The sequence below is a fragment of the Mustela putorius genome, unplaced genomic scaffold, assembly GCF_011764305.1.
Source record: "Mustela putorius furo isolate JIRA1106 unplaced genomic scaffold, ASM1176430v1.1 tig00000407_pilon_pilon_pilon, whole genome shotgun sequence".
Lineage (NCBI taxonomy): Eukaryota > Metazoa > Chordata > Mammalia > Carnivora > Mustelidae > Mustela > Mustela putorius.
In genome coordinates this window covers 3,505,041-3,519,707 of record NW_025421373.1, presented here as the reverse complement: position 1 = coordinate 3,519,707, position 14,667 = coordinate 3,505,041, and the positions used below count along the sequence as shown (strand labels likewise).

The 14,667-nt window shown below is 33.7% G+C and overlaps 1 pseudogene; it reads right to left on the bottom strand.

Moving 5' to 3' along the window:
- Positions 1 to 3,494: 3,494 nt before the first annotated feature.
- LOC123391963 lies at positions 3,495 to 3,671 on the bottom strand (annotated as a pseudogene).
- Between the last annotated feature and the right edge of the window lie 10,996 nt (positions 3,672 to 14,667).

The following is a 14,667-nucleotide window of genomic DNA, read 5'->3' as shown; positions in this document are numbered from 1 at the left end:
ATTTCATATATATACTATAAATATTGTTTATATAAGAAACAAGGTGAGAAGATTCTTGAAATTTTAAAAATGTAGACAACTTTAGTTTTTAAGTATTTTTGGAACCACTGAAATGCTTTAAGAATGGGATATAAACATATGGGATATAGCAAGTCAGTGACTAAACTGGAGTGGAAAAATGAAGAAAACAGATTTCCGATGTTACTTCGCTAAGTTCATATAGTTAAATAAAATATTCATTGCTTACTTTCATAACTATGAGCAAATCAAGTCTTTACCTTATACATATATGCATGTATTACACATTTTTAAACATCTGTAATTCATTCTAGATTAAAATATAAATGCAGACAAGATGAAAATGCAATAAGATCCAGCCACTTACAGCAATTCTTTTAATCACTCATCTCGTTTCTCATTTTTCAAATATATATGTGTGTATAACAGAAAGTTACCCATAGTTTTAAGAACACTGCACTGAAAATGTGCTAATAGTTTTAAGTATATTGTTGGAAATGGGAAATTACTTTAAAGCAAATTTTCCGGGACACCTGGGTGGCTCTGTCGGTTAAGCTGCTGCCTTCGGCTCTGGTCATGATCCCAGGGTCCTGGGATTGAGTCCTGCATCATTGGGCTCCATGCTGGGCAGGGAGCCTGCTTCTCTCTCCACCTCCGCCTGCCACTCTGTCCACTCTCTCTCTATATCTGACAAATAAATAAATAAATAAGATAAAAAAATAATAATAATAAAGCAAATTTTCCTTCTCTACTGTCAGTGATATCTTGAATAACCTCTTCCTCATGCAAATGCGAGTAGATAAGGAACTCCTTGCTCCTGACACCATTTTTGTGGTTTGCTAGAGAAGACAATACTCACATATACAGTTCCATACTCACATATACATATACAGAGCCAGTTGATAGCGAGGAAACATGGAGCTTCAGAGGAATATGGGCAGGAAACTATGGCCACTTTTTCTCTTGGCTTTGAAGGTGGTGCCAGTTAAGGTTTCCTAGAGGGACAAAAACAAAATGCTGTCCAATGAAAACCATGGGGAGAGGGCAAGACTGGCCCTGAGTGATTGTAGTCTTCTGTAATTAGAAGGCCTAACACTGCCTGAAGAAGAAAACTTTCTAGATACATTGATTAAGCTACCCAACATCAATAGTGAGAAAATGGCAGCGAAGGATTTGAACCATAGTAACCTGATTAGGACCCTAGCCTTAGCCAGATGTTTGTATTCTACAAAACCTCAGCTGAACTAGTTTTGAAGGAGTCCTCTCCATGCCTCCCTCAAGGCAGATGCATTACCACTCCCCAGTTAATAAGCACATAGTCTTTCTACACAAGCGATAATCTCTGTAAGCAGTAATGGTATTCCCTAGTATCAAAAGACGTATGTCTGAGTTCAGATTTAAGCACATGAGAAAAGGAAAAGAAAAAAAATTCAGCATTATTTGTTTTAGAATTAAATAAGCCTTCAGGTTTCTTGGAATCTTCAGAAAATGGAGGTAAACTTAATTTGGATATCTTTTATCTTTATATCTTTTATTTGGTTGTAAATAAAAGGTAAACCAACCATTAGCAGAAGAGTCTTTCTTGTGAAAACAAACACAGTGGGTTGGATTGTGTCCTCCACAGAAAGATATGTGCAACTCCCAACTCCCAGAACCTGTGAATGTGCTTTTTTTTTCTTTTTTTTTTTTTTGGACAAGGAGCTTTACAGATATAAATAAGTTAAAGATCTCAAGATGACATTATCTTAGCTTTAGGTTAGGCCCTAAACCAAGTAACACTTATCTTTGTATGAGGCCCTGAGAGGAGATGACTGTAGGAAGATGGAACCAGAGATTCGAATTACTCAGAAGCATGGGAATGCCTGAAACCAGCAACTGGGAGAATCAAGAGCTGATTCTCCCCCAGGGAATTTAGAGGAAATGTTACCCTTATGAGACCTTGATTTTGGTCTCTGACTGAACAATTGATGAGAGAAAAAAATTATGCTCTCCTAAGCCTCCCCGTTTATAGTAAGTTTTTCATCAGCTCTAAGAAACCAATACAACGGGATTAAACAAAAATCAGCCATTCTTGACCTTTTAAATATTGATTATAGTAATGAAACAAGGGAAATTCTAGCCTTTTCATCTTTTCATCTCTCATGTGAATATGTAAGTTAAATATTTCAGTGTGCTTTTGGCAGTATATCTTTATACTTGACTGGTAACTATGCCAATAACGTGAATGATAACTTGTTTTTTTTTTTAAATAAGTCAATATTTGGAAAACCATATTTTTAAAAAAAAACAAGCACAATAAAAATAGAGTTTATATCTTGGGCTTTCTGGTTATCAAATTTGTATCTTTGGCTTTCTGATTATCAAATGGTCTTTAGTGCTTTTGTTTGTTTTGGATAGGTATTGTTTCATTCTTTAGAGGTTGTATAATTGTGTAATTAAGCACATTGATTTCAGACAGTGTGACTTAATATTCAAGCTCTACCATTGCTAAGTTGTGTGTTCTTGGATGATTTGTTTAACGTCTTTTAGGAAAAACTTGCTCATCTCTAAAATGAGCAAAATAATATTTTGGGGAACCCCCATATTTTTTTCCGCAGTGGCTATACAAATATGTATTTCTACCAATAGTGTATAAGGGTTGCTTTTTTTCCACATGCTCACCAATGCTTGTTGTTTCTCGTCTTTTTAATTCTAGCTCTCTGACAGGTGTGAAGTGGTAGTTCGTTGTGGTTTTGATTTGTATTTCTCTGATGATTAGTGACGTTGAGGATCTTTTCATGTGTCTATTGGCCATCTGTATGTCTTCTTTGAAAAAAAAAGTATTCAGGGTTCTTTTCCCATTTTAATTAATTAGTTAATTAATTGGTGTTGCATTGTATAAGTTATTTATATACCTTGGATAATTTACCCCTTATCAGATATACCATGTACGAGTATCTTCTTCCGTTCACTAGGATTGCCTTTTAGTTTTGTTGATAGTTTCCTTTACTGTGTGAAAGCTTTTGATTTTTGTGTAATCCCAGTAGTTCATTTGTTTTTGCTTTTGCTTTTCTTACCTGAGGATAGAATTACCATATGATCTAGTAATTCTACTACTGGGTGTTTATCCAAGAAAATGAAAACACTGATTTGAAAGGATATACATGGAACTATGTTTATTGAAGCATTATTTATAATAGGCAAGATGTGGTAGCAACCCAGTTGTCCATCAGTAGATGGATGGATAAAACAGAGGTGATAAATATATTCAATGGACTGTTACTAAGCCATTAAAGAAAAGAAATCTTGCCATTTGCAATGACATAGATGGACCTAGAGAGTATAATGTCGAGTGAAATAAGTCAGCCAGAGAAAGACAAATACCATATGATTTCATTCATATATGGAATGTAAGAAACAAAACAAAGGAGCAAAGAAAAAAAGAGAGAAAGAGAAAAAACAGACTTTTTTTTTTAACTTTTAAATTGGGTGTAGAGCCCAATTCAGGGCTTGAATTCATGACCTTGAGGTCAAGACCTGAACTGTGATCAAGAGTCAGACACTTAACCGACGAAGCCACTCAGGTGCCCCCCTCAAAACAGACTCTCTTCAATTAGCAATAATCGCGCCTCAGATAAACTTCATTGGCTACGATACTGCCATTGGGCAAAGCTCAAAACAGACTCTTTTTTTTTTCTTTTTATTTTAAAGATTTTATTCATTTATTTGACAGAGAGAGAGATCACAAGTAGGCAGAGAGGCAGGTAGAGAGAGAGAGAGGAGGAAGCAGGCTCCCTGCTGAGCAGAGAGCCCGATGCGGGACTCGATCCCAGGATCCTAAGATCATGACCTGAGCTGAAGGCAGCGGCTTAACCCACTGAGCCACCCAGGCTCCCTCAAAACAGACTCTTAAAGAGAATAAAATAATGGTTGCCAGAGGGCAGATGGGTGGGAGGAAGGACAAAATAGGTCAAGGGGATTAAGAGTATATTTTTTGTGATGAGCACTGAGAAAAGTATAGAATTGTTGAATTATTATATTGTATACCTGAAGCAAAAGTAGTACTGTGTGTTTATTATACATCAATAAAATTAATACAATAAATTATTACATATGAAAAAAATAATGAATAAAATGAGCAAAATAATACTACCTATTATATAGAGATTGTGAAGACTGAATAGTGTAGTACATGTACTTGTGCTCTTTGTTGTTATTAGGATAATAGTTCTTCGGAGAAAGTAACGAATGCAGAGATAACACATGAACAGTATTTAGAGTGCCGGGCATATTACAACACAGTAAATATTTTTTATTATTACTATTATCTCTTTTATTATTATTTTGTTTTCAATTTGATGTTATTTTTCAATTGGAGAAAAATTGAAAATAGCTTATAAGAATGTATTTGACTCTTTAATATCAAAAAGCTTATATAAAGGTAATTATAATGGATTGTCCAAATTTACAGAGATTTATTTTAATGTCTAAAATTTATTACTCTTCCACTAAGTAGTTAATGGTTACTTGAAAATGAATAGGCACTTTATTTGTTAATAGCTTCTTAAATTTAATTACCTCAGAACATCTGTGTAGTTACCTTACATGGCAGGCTACTTAATGTTTGTTAATAAGAAGCAGAAAGATTTAAAATATTTTTATTGTTAAGGCTTTTGTTGGGTTCATTGAAAAGGTCCATGTAATTCATATTTATGTACAGTTGGAATAATTAAGTAATACATATTCTTTAAACATTGCTTACAATGCTCTTTTTTTGTTTTTTTCACACAATAGCCTTGTAAAATAGTTCATAGAAAATTCAGATATACTTCAAAGTAGTTAAGAGTAGAGGTATAGTTTGCTAACTTAACTATTTTACTTATCAATGTATCTATCATAATTGGTAATTGCTGACATATTAGAAGTTAGAAGTTCTATTTTTCTTTAAATAAAATTTTTGTTACTTGAATGATAGATTGAATAGTTTTCTCCTCAGTTGTATTTTATTTTATTCATGTGTTGCCTAAACAAAACGTTTGAAACTAAACTCTCATAATTTCAAAGCTTCCTTCACTGAAGTTATTGATTACATTTGACAACTCCTTTCTAAGTTTCAGGGAATGTTAATCATCATATAATGACCATATACTCTGTGATCTTTTACTACTTCAGATTTTCTAAGACAACATGTTCATTAGCACAGAACTTAATCAGATGAATAGCTTTAACATAATGAAAGATGAATACAATCCTTCTCATTTCAAAAGCTAGTAAGCACTACCAACTTTAAGCTTGAAGTGTCCCACTTGCTGTAAGGGTGTGATTCAGCCCATACACTCATCCACACACAAATACACACACACACTCACAGACAACACACAGGAACATTCACTTTAGAGCATGTTCTAAATGACAAAATACAATTTTTCCTTAACTCTACTATTAAAAAAATTTTTACCTAAATTAACAATTTATCCTGTTGACTAGCAAGGATTTATTTTTCTTTTTAAGATTTTATTTATCTATTTGAGAGAGAGAGAGAGAGAGCATGAGCAGATGGGAGATGCAAAGGGAGAAGGAGAAGCAGGCTTCCCCTGAGCAGGTTGATCCCAGGACCCTGGGACCACGACCAGAGCAGAAGGCAGATGCTTAGCTGACTTGGCACCGAAGGATCTACTGCTTTTATTTTCCTGAGCTTTCAAAAATCAGTTTTTATATTATTCTAAGGGGATAGTGTATGGTTTTAAGCAGGGATTTTTATCTTCCCATGTTTAAATCGCACTCTTCGTCAGATTATTTCATTATTCTTCATTTTTAAGGCACATAATCTTATTTTTAATGTTTCACTATATGACCTTACAGCCATTATGTCTCACCAAATTAGGAATTAATTTAATTAAGAAATCAGGGGAAAAGATACATAGTTTTGGTAGACATTGGTGATGTAACTTTGATGATTTAAACATGTATTTATATCCATAAACTCTGAGCCACCTGGGAAAGTGGTCACTGTGCCAACATGAACAATTGGATTGTCAAATTAAGACCCACATGAATCAGAGAACTCAATTCTAGAATCTAGCCTTTTTAATAATTTTATGCATGCAGTAAATCAAGGGGCAGAGTCAAACAATACGAGATTTGGAACAAACAACAAAACCAAAACAAACAGCAACAAAAACAGGACAGTTACCCAGCTCCTTCTGTTTCAAGGATTTTTGACTTGGAGTAGATGAAACCTCCAAGGGAGCGAGGTGGATAATCTTATACTGCAGAGAACACTTCAGTTTTGAGATGTCTTTATCTCCCAGAGAGCTGTATAGTTTACATGTCGTTGATGAAAGAGCCATGCCTTATAAATCCATAGATTCCAGGTTTGTGTGCTATAACCAGTGCTAAATTAGGATCATTTTCCTCAGAGCAATGCACGATTAGTAATCTGTTCCTAGCAAATACCGTTAATCTATTTACGGGAAGTTCTATGATCAGTAGGTTTACAAGGAGATTAGACCACATCAACTACATCTCCTGCTGGTTTATTTTCTACTGGAATATTCTCTTAATAATCTGGAGAGAAATTAATCACAGGCCCCCTAGTGTGATTTCTTTCTTCTGATTCTAAATAAATTGATATGTATTTTATGAGTTCGGTTACAGCCTAGACTTAGTTCTTACCTACTTACTAGCCTAATTTATGCTGTCCCTGAATTACATTGGAGGATCTACATTCAGTACAGGAATCCTTTTTTAGCCAGAAAATGTCTCAGGAGAATGAAATCTGCTGCGTCGACGTGTATCTTGCCACAGTTACAAGTTCAGTGGCATCAAATAGTTATAATACCACTGAACACAGAATGGTGCTTGAGGTTTCTCTTCCTAGCACACCTGAATTATTGGGATTTTAGAAATAGCTACACCAAAGGAGGTAAGATTATTCTTGGTTTCATATATGTAAGGTCTCTGACTGGTAGTTTGGAGTTATGTATACTTTGGAATCAAATTATTAAAACTGGTTTATGCCATATAAAAAAATTATATAATGTCCAAAAAAAAGTATATAATGTCCTTGAAGAAAGTGATAGATCTGGCAACAGTAGGTCTGAATTCCTACTGAAGGGCAGGAATCGGTGTAACCCTAGCAATGAGTGGCCATGTCCTTTGGACATAGCTCATGTTTTCTATTTTCCCATCATTTGCACCGATCCTTACATGTTCCTAAATTTAAGTCACAGTAACAAATAGTATTTATTATCACAATTGGATTCTATTCTCTATAGTGAAGTTAAAACAAAATCTCTTTGGCTCCCCTTTTTTTCATAAAAACTATAAATATGATATTTGGCCAGTAGGATATTTTTAAATATTTACTTCTTTTTAATTTAAATTTTGCTTAGTTAACATACAGAGCAACATTAGCTTCTGGAGTAGAATTCAGTGATTTATATCACTTACATACATACAATACTAGTGCTCATCACAAAATGTCACCCATCTAGCCCATCCCCCCGCCCACCTGCCTCTATCAACCCTCAGTTTGTTCTCTATCAGTAAGAGCTTTCATGGTTTATTTCCCTCTCTGGATATTTTTTAAATTAGGAAAAAAAGTGGAAGGAGCATACAGTTTTTGAAGGGAAGAACATTTTTCATTTATTTAATATAAAAACTTTTTTTACAAAGTAGTTCAAATTAAATGCCTTTATGCCTTTATTAGATAAACAAGTTTTTTTTTTTTTAAAGATTTTATTTATTTATTTGACAGAGAGAGATTACAAGTAGGCAGAGAGGCAGGCAGAGAGAGAGAGGAGGAAGCAGGCTCCCTGCTGAGCAGAGAACCCGATGTGGGACTCGATCCCAGGACCCTGAGATCATGACCTGAGCCGAAGGCAGCGGCTTAACCCACTGAGCCACCCAGGTGCCCTAGATAAACAAGTTTGAGAGCCATGATGGGTGTATAAAAAATTAATGAACAGAGAAAAGAACTAAAACTTTAAATGAATTGTTTTTTCAATAAAATTAATATATGTTTCTATGAAGAGAAATGGTGTATGCAGTTTTAAAAAGTTCTATCATCAAAGTATTTCAATTTGTACATCTATGAAAGATACACATTTAGTGCAACGTAAATTGTGTGTATTTTCGTGATACAAGCAACTTAAAATCTAAATTTATCCAAAGTGACTGTTGATCTGTGTGCTGGAAATATGGCCAAACACAGCATGTATTTTTTTTAAATAAATAAATAAATCTTTTGTCATTTTCTTTCTTTTTATCTTTCTTTCTTTCTTTCTTTCTTTTTTTTTTTTTTTTTTTTAAAGATTTCATTTATTTATTTGCGAGAGAGAGAAAGCAAGAGGCTGGGAGAGTCAGAGGGAGAAGCAGACTCCCTGCCCTGCCGACCAGGGAGCCGGATGCTAGACTTGATCCCGGAACTCCAGGATCACAACCTGAGCCGAAGACAGTCACCTAACCAACTGAGCCAATCAGGCGTCCCAATCTTTTGTCATTTTCTACTAGTTATGAATGTGGCTGTAAGTAGAACAACCAATTAAGTGAATGCATTAATGTTTTTCACTAGCTTTTTGTGTGTGCGCAAACACAATTTTAAGAAATGATTATATTTTAAGAAAAGTGCAAGAATCTTAAATCTTAAAATATATTAGGACGTGGCCAGTCTTTACCTTTTGACACTTTTTTTTTTTTTGACACTTTCAGTCTGAGTAAAAACACATAACAATTTAGCAAAAGCAAGTAAAGTTTTAATACAAATAGCAATAATATGAGGCAGGAGAAGAGAACTTAAAAAAAAAAAAAGCAACCTTCAGGATCTTTATTCATGAAACTCTGACAGGCAGGAAGGCAGGAGAGATGATACTCAATGGGATACACCTGAGGCTCCTTTCACTGGATTAGAGAGAATATATCTGAGAATAATTTTAGAGCCAATGACTCTTGTTATATATAACTGGTCTTCTTATTTATGACTTTGTAATCAGTACTGGGCTCTAATTCATATCTAGCTCAGTGAAGGTGAAGTTTCATTATATTGGGTAAATCACTTTGGAATTTTTGCATATCTCACTAGGTTTTCCAAATAGTTCATTACATTTTATTTTTAGTACAGATAAACCCTGTATACTTCCTGGGCTAGGATCTTCTGTTCTTTACAATTTGAAGCTGGTACAACTAATAATGCTTTGTATCATCTCTCATGAGTAGGTTTTTGAAGCATATTTGGCTCAGCAAAAAGAGCAAGTACCTAGATTACGGATTGTTAAAACGATCATTTCAACCTTTCTTTTCAAGTGTTCTGTTAAACTGAGAGTTAAAAATAAACCCAGAATAAGGAATAAGACTTCATGATATAAAACAGTCTATAGAATGTCAAAAGAAGTATCCAACAGAACCAAAAGAAAACAATTAAAATAAACACTTTCTGTTACCTCTCACTCAGTTTTATATCATTAATTCTTGTCTGACGGTTTGGGGTCAGTAGGCTAATCCTCACAATCATCTGCTTGTTTTGCTACCTTTGAGTTTCCAGTCTGCCCGTCAAGAATTCATCTGCTTTTGTAATGACAGAGCGCTGGAGATCCCAATTCTTAGAATCCTTGGCACAACTCTCTATTTTGAAGTTCTAAGGCTACATTTCTTAGATGTTTCTTTTCTGAAGAATTAATAATTGGCCTCTAGTGGATTGCAGGCAGCCTCGGGCAAGGTGAGGAGAGAACAGAAACTACTTGCTGTTGAAATAATGGATGGACTGTGTTCCTCTGTTATAGGAACTGACAACATCTGAGTGGCATAGAATGAGATCTTCTACTGAGAGTAAATATATGGATATATCTGTAATTACTTTTAAAGATAAAGATTGATGTAAGATTATATTACAGACTTGAAAGAGTTGACAAATCCCTGGAGTGTTTCATTACATCCTAAAGAGTTTCAGCAACAATCACCACCCAGACATCAGCCCTGGCCACTCCAGATAATGTTCAGAGTTTGTAAAGTTTACCCTCTGGTAAATTGTTCAGGGGCAGTCCTGGAAGTCTCTACAGTCCTTCCCTTTCTGGCTCCTCTGTAGCTGCTCTCTTTTGGTTAATATTTACATGGAATATTTTTTCTAGACTTTCACTTTCAATCTATGCATGTCCTTAAATCTAAGGTGATTTTTGTAGACATCAAATAAATAGATTCTATTTTTATAATCTTTTCTGCCCATCTTATCATTTTTCTCATGAGTTTATACTATTTATAATAATGAATAATGATTCTGGAGTTTAATTCATTTGGAATGATTACATAAGGACTTACGTATCGCCATTTTATTGGTTTTGGGTATCTTATAGGTTTATGTCTCTTGGTGCCTTTCGTACTAACTTTGTGTTTGATCGATTTTTTTTTTTTTTTGGTAGTTACATGTTCCTAATCTGTTCTCATTTTCTATTGTATATATTCTATAGATATTTTCTTTGTCTTTAGCTTTGTCTACATATACTATTCAAAGTTACAGCAATTTCTACTTTTTTTGTAGCCCCCTTCCCCCTTTATTGTATTATTGTTATAACTTTTGTCTTTATATATTGTGTATCCATTAGCACTGATTTATAAATATTTTTATGGCTTTGCCTTAAATCCTATAGAATAATAAAAAGTGGAACTACAAATCAAAATTACAATAATACTGCTTGTCTATGTATTTACCTTTATTAGAAAACTTTATATTTTTGAATGGCTTTGAATTGTCATGTAGCTTTTATTTACCAAAAGTGTCAATTTCTCCTTTATTCTTGAAGGGAAGTTTTATCAAAAGTAGAATTTCTGACTGACAGTTTTTTATTTTGTCTCTTTAACATATCACTCCACTGACTTCTGGCCTACAAAGTTTCTGCTGAGAAATCCACTGATAATCTTACTAAGCATCACTTAACAAGTCATTCTTCTCTTTCTGCTTTCAAGACTTCTCTCTCCATCTTTGCCTTTCAACAGTTTGATCATAATGCATCTCTGTGTCAGTCTGTTTTGAGTTTTAACTACTTGGATTTTGTATATCAATCAATGCTCATATGAAAATTCTGTGTTAGAGTTTTTCTTGTTGGAGTCTTTATTTCTGGGTGATGTGGAGTAACAGAGGATTTAAGAAAATAAAAAATATATCCTCTGTATCCTTCATTTCCCATCCCCTTCAAACTATTTGTAAAGGTTATCAAAAAAGTACAAGTATTTATGTACATAGAAACATGATATATTAATTACAATGTTTAATTCATGGCATGTATTTCCTCCAGATAAGATATCGTTGACTTTTAGCTCAGATTTAGACCAATGGTGCTGGGTCAGGTACAGCTGTAGGACTGGGGTACAGGGTCTAGGGGAAGTGCTGCTGGAGAGCAGGGGCAGTGGGTTTGTAGGACACCTGCAGCCCCTCCCTGGGTACAGAGAATGTGTGGAGCACCAGGATTCTCTTATGAATATCCAAACTGATTAAAAGCAGAGTCTCAAAGAGATATTTGTACAGCTATGTTTGTAGCAACATTATTCACAATAGCCAAAAAGTGGAAACAACCCAAACTTCCATCAAAGGATGAATTAAAATATGACATATATACACATTAGAACATTGAGACTTAAAAAGGAGGGAGATTTTGATGCATATTACAAGACTCATTAATCTGAGGACATTATGTTAGGGGAAGTAAGGCAGGTACAAAAGGACAGTTATTGTTTGATTCCATTTATATGAGGTACTTCAAGTTGTTAAGTTCAGAGAAACAGAAAGTAGTATCATGGTTGCCAGCCGCTGGGGAGAAAGAGATATTGGTACTTGATACTTAATGGGTATGAAATTTCAGTTTTGCAAGACAAAAAAGATCTGGAAATTGTTTGTACACAATGTGAATATGCTTGACATACTGCAGTATGCACTTAAAAATGGTTAATATGGTCAATTTTATGTGCATTTTACCACAATTAAAAATTTTCATAATGTAGAAAGGAAAATAGCATGTAAATATTATAGCAAAAAACCCTTTTTCACTTGTGATTTTTTTTCTGTTTTGTCCACATGTGTTTTTTTTTTGTTTGTTTGTTTTTTGTTTTTTGTTCTTTCTTTATTTAGGGGAAATTTTACAAAAGCTACTCAGTGATATGAAGAGGTCAAGGAATCTTATTTTGTTATCACATAGTTGATTTGTTTGTACTTTGATAGGTATTTGGAAAACCCCCAATATATAATATATAGATTTTGACATTCACCTTAGGGCTCTGATTTTATGGCAATTGATGACATCTCTGTGAATGTAGGGAAGCTACTGGATCATTTGAAGAGTGGGATCTTGTCCACTAGGAGCAGTATTTTTTTTTCCCCTAGTGCCTAAACAATTGTGTCTATGTTATTAAGTTTTCATTAAATCTAGTCTTCCTAACGATGGCAAACAGGTAAACTTTTCATGTAGATCTTTACAAGGTGAAAATATGTTCTCGGATGACTTCTATGCTTTTAGATTTTTTTTAAAAGAAATGTGAAGTCATTAACTGATGAGAAAATTATTTGCTGGGAGGAAGGTGAAGACCCGAAACTCTGAAACTTAGGCCAAATGAGATGTGGTTGAGTTACATTAGGGAAGTATAAAACTGGTGGGTTTTTTTGGTCCTTACGTATCACAGAATCTTTTCAACATGAAGGTGTACAATAGTTAAGTCTTTATTCCAGAACACACTTCTATGGTAACAAGTTTCACCTATTACATTTTTATTACCTGTATATATTATTTCTGATTATTCTTTACGCATTTGTGCATGAGATCTAGATATTTTTATACCTATGACAAAGAAAAATGTGTCACTTTATCTTCTTGTATTCATCCAAATGAAAAATTAAATTAACAAGAAGAAATGTGCCTACACATTTCCGTATTCATAAATTACCTTACCTTTTCACTAAGTTTATGGAGCTACTCCCTACCTAGTAAATTATTTGGTTATGCTATCTTATCATTAGTGCTGGTTAGTATTAATAAGATAACTAACTCTTCGACATCATTCAAAAAGTTGAAATTTGAGTGAAAGTTAAATATTCTTGGCAGATAATATGAAGGTGATAAAAGACTCTTCACTCTGACAATGGCATTCTTTCAGAATTTAAATCACTTTGACCTCTTTTTCAGGATTTCAAATTGTAAAACTCCATAAAATTTTTTTATCTGGCCAAGAACTCTATCAGCAAAATGCATCCCCATCTTCAACTGTCAGGTAATTTATGATCTAATATTAGAGCAAGAGATATTTAAAAATAAATGGATATCTTTTCCTACCAAGTGCACAAGACATCTTCTCATCTGACAAATTTAAAATTGATATTTATCAACATGAGGGAAATATGGCAAGATACCAAAGTTTAAATTCACTCTATTCTATGAACCTACAGTATAATGAGCTGTCATGCGTGTCAAAAGCAATCACTGCCTGAATTTCTACAGTCTTTGAACTTGGGGAAAGGTCCTTTTTACTGTTTTCATTTTCCATTTTCACCAACCCCCATTTTTTTTTTTTTAGGTTCTAGATACAAGTTTTAACAACACAGAGTATAAGGGGGGAAAAAAAAACCAACCTCAGAATATTAGAATATTTGATGTAGTCTAAAAGTTAAATGTACTCCTCCCATGACTATCCCAGTCTTACTTTTTATACTTCCTTTAGATACACTGCATATTGCAATTTGTATTGCATGATTGAAAAGTTAGGAAATGTGACCCTTTATAAGTAACCCATTATTTAATTTTTGTTTAATTTTAATCTAATAACTATCAGTGGAGCAGCATATTATTTTCTAAGCAAGTAGACTGCCTAAGAATACACTGTTAACTCCATCGACAAATGCAACTTGAGGGGGGTATTTACAATTACAGGATTCTTTAATATTGAAATGTTATTTCATATAGAAAGCTTTTGTTCTTATATTATTTTAAAAACATGAAAGGCAAGCCATAAAATAACATTTGCCCAAATGAATGCAGTAGATTATATAATTTCTCATGAGGTTAATAGATATCAAAGTGAAAATTGTAGCAGTCCATTAAGTTTAGGAATGAGGAAATGAATTTTTTTACACATAGTTTTTATTTTATGTCATTTTAAAATGCATAGAAGTATAGACATGTATAGAAGTATAGACATGTATAAGAATGATATAACAAGTATCAGTGTGCCCACCATTGAAATTTAAGAAATAAAATAATAAAAACAGCTTTGAAATTTCCTGGGTAATGCTCCCTAATTTCTACTTTAATTATTCTCTTCAGTCTACCCCATTTGAAGCAAATACTTTCCAGAATGTGTATGTGTCATCTACATAAATTTCTTTACAGATCCATGCTACATTTGTTTATAAATAAGAATATAGTATCATTCTGTATGTTTACAAGCTATTGGTGCCTATTGTTTCCATCATTTGGGGCATTCTGACCTCTATCCAGGAATATAGCTTATACCATGTCATAAATATACTAGGATATATTAAAAACTGTTACGTTGATTAACATTCAAGTCGTTTTCTTTTTTTTTGAAACAAACAGCCCTGATCACATTTTTTGACCCCTTCATCCTGGGGCACAGATGTGAGAGTTTCTGTAAAATATATACTTGGGAATACAATTGCCATTTTGTAGAGTAAGT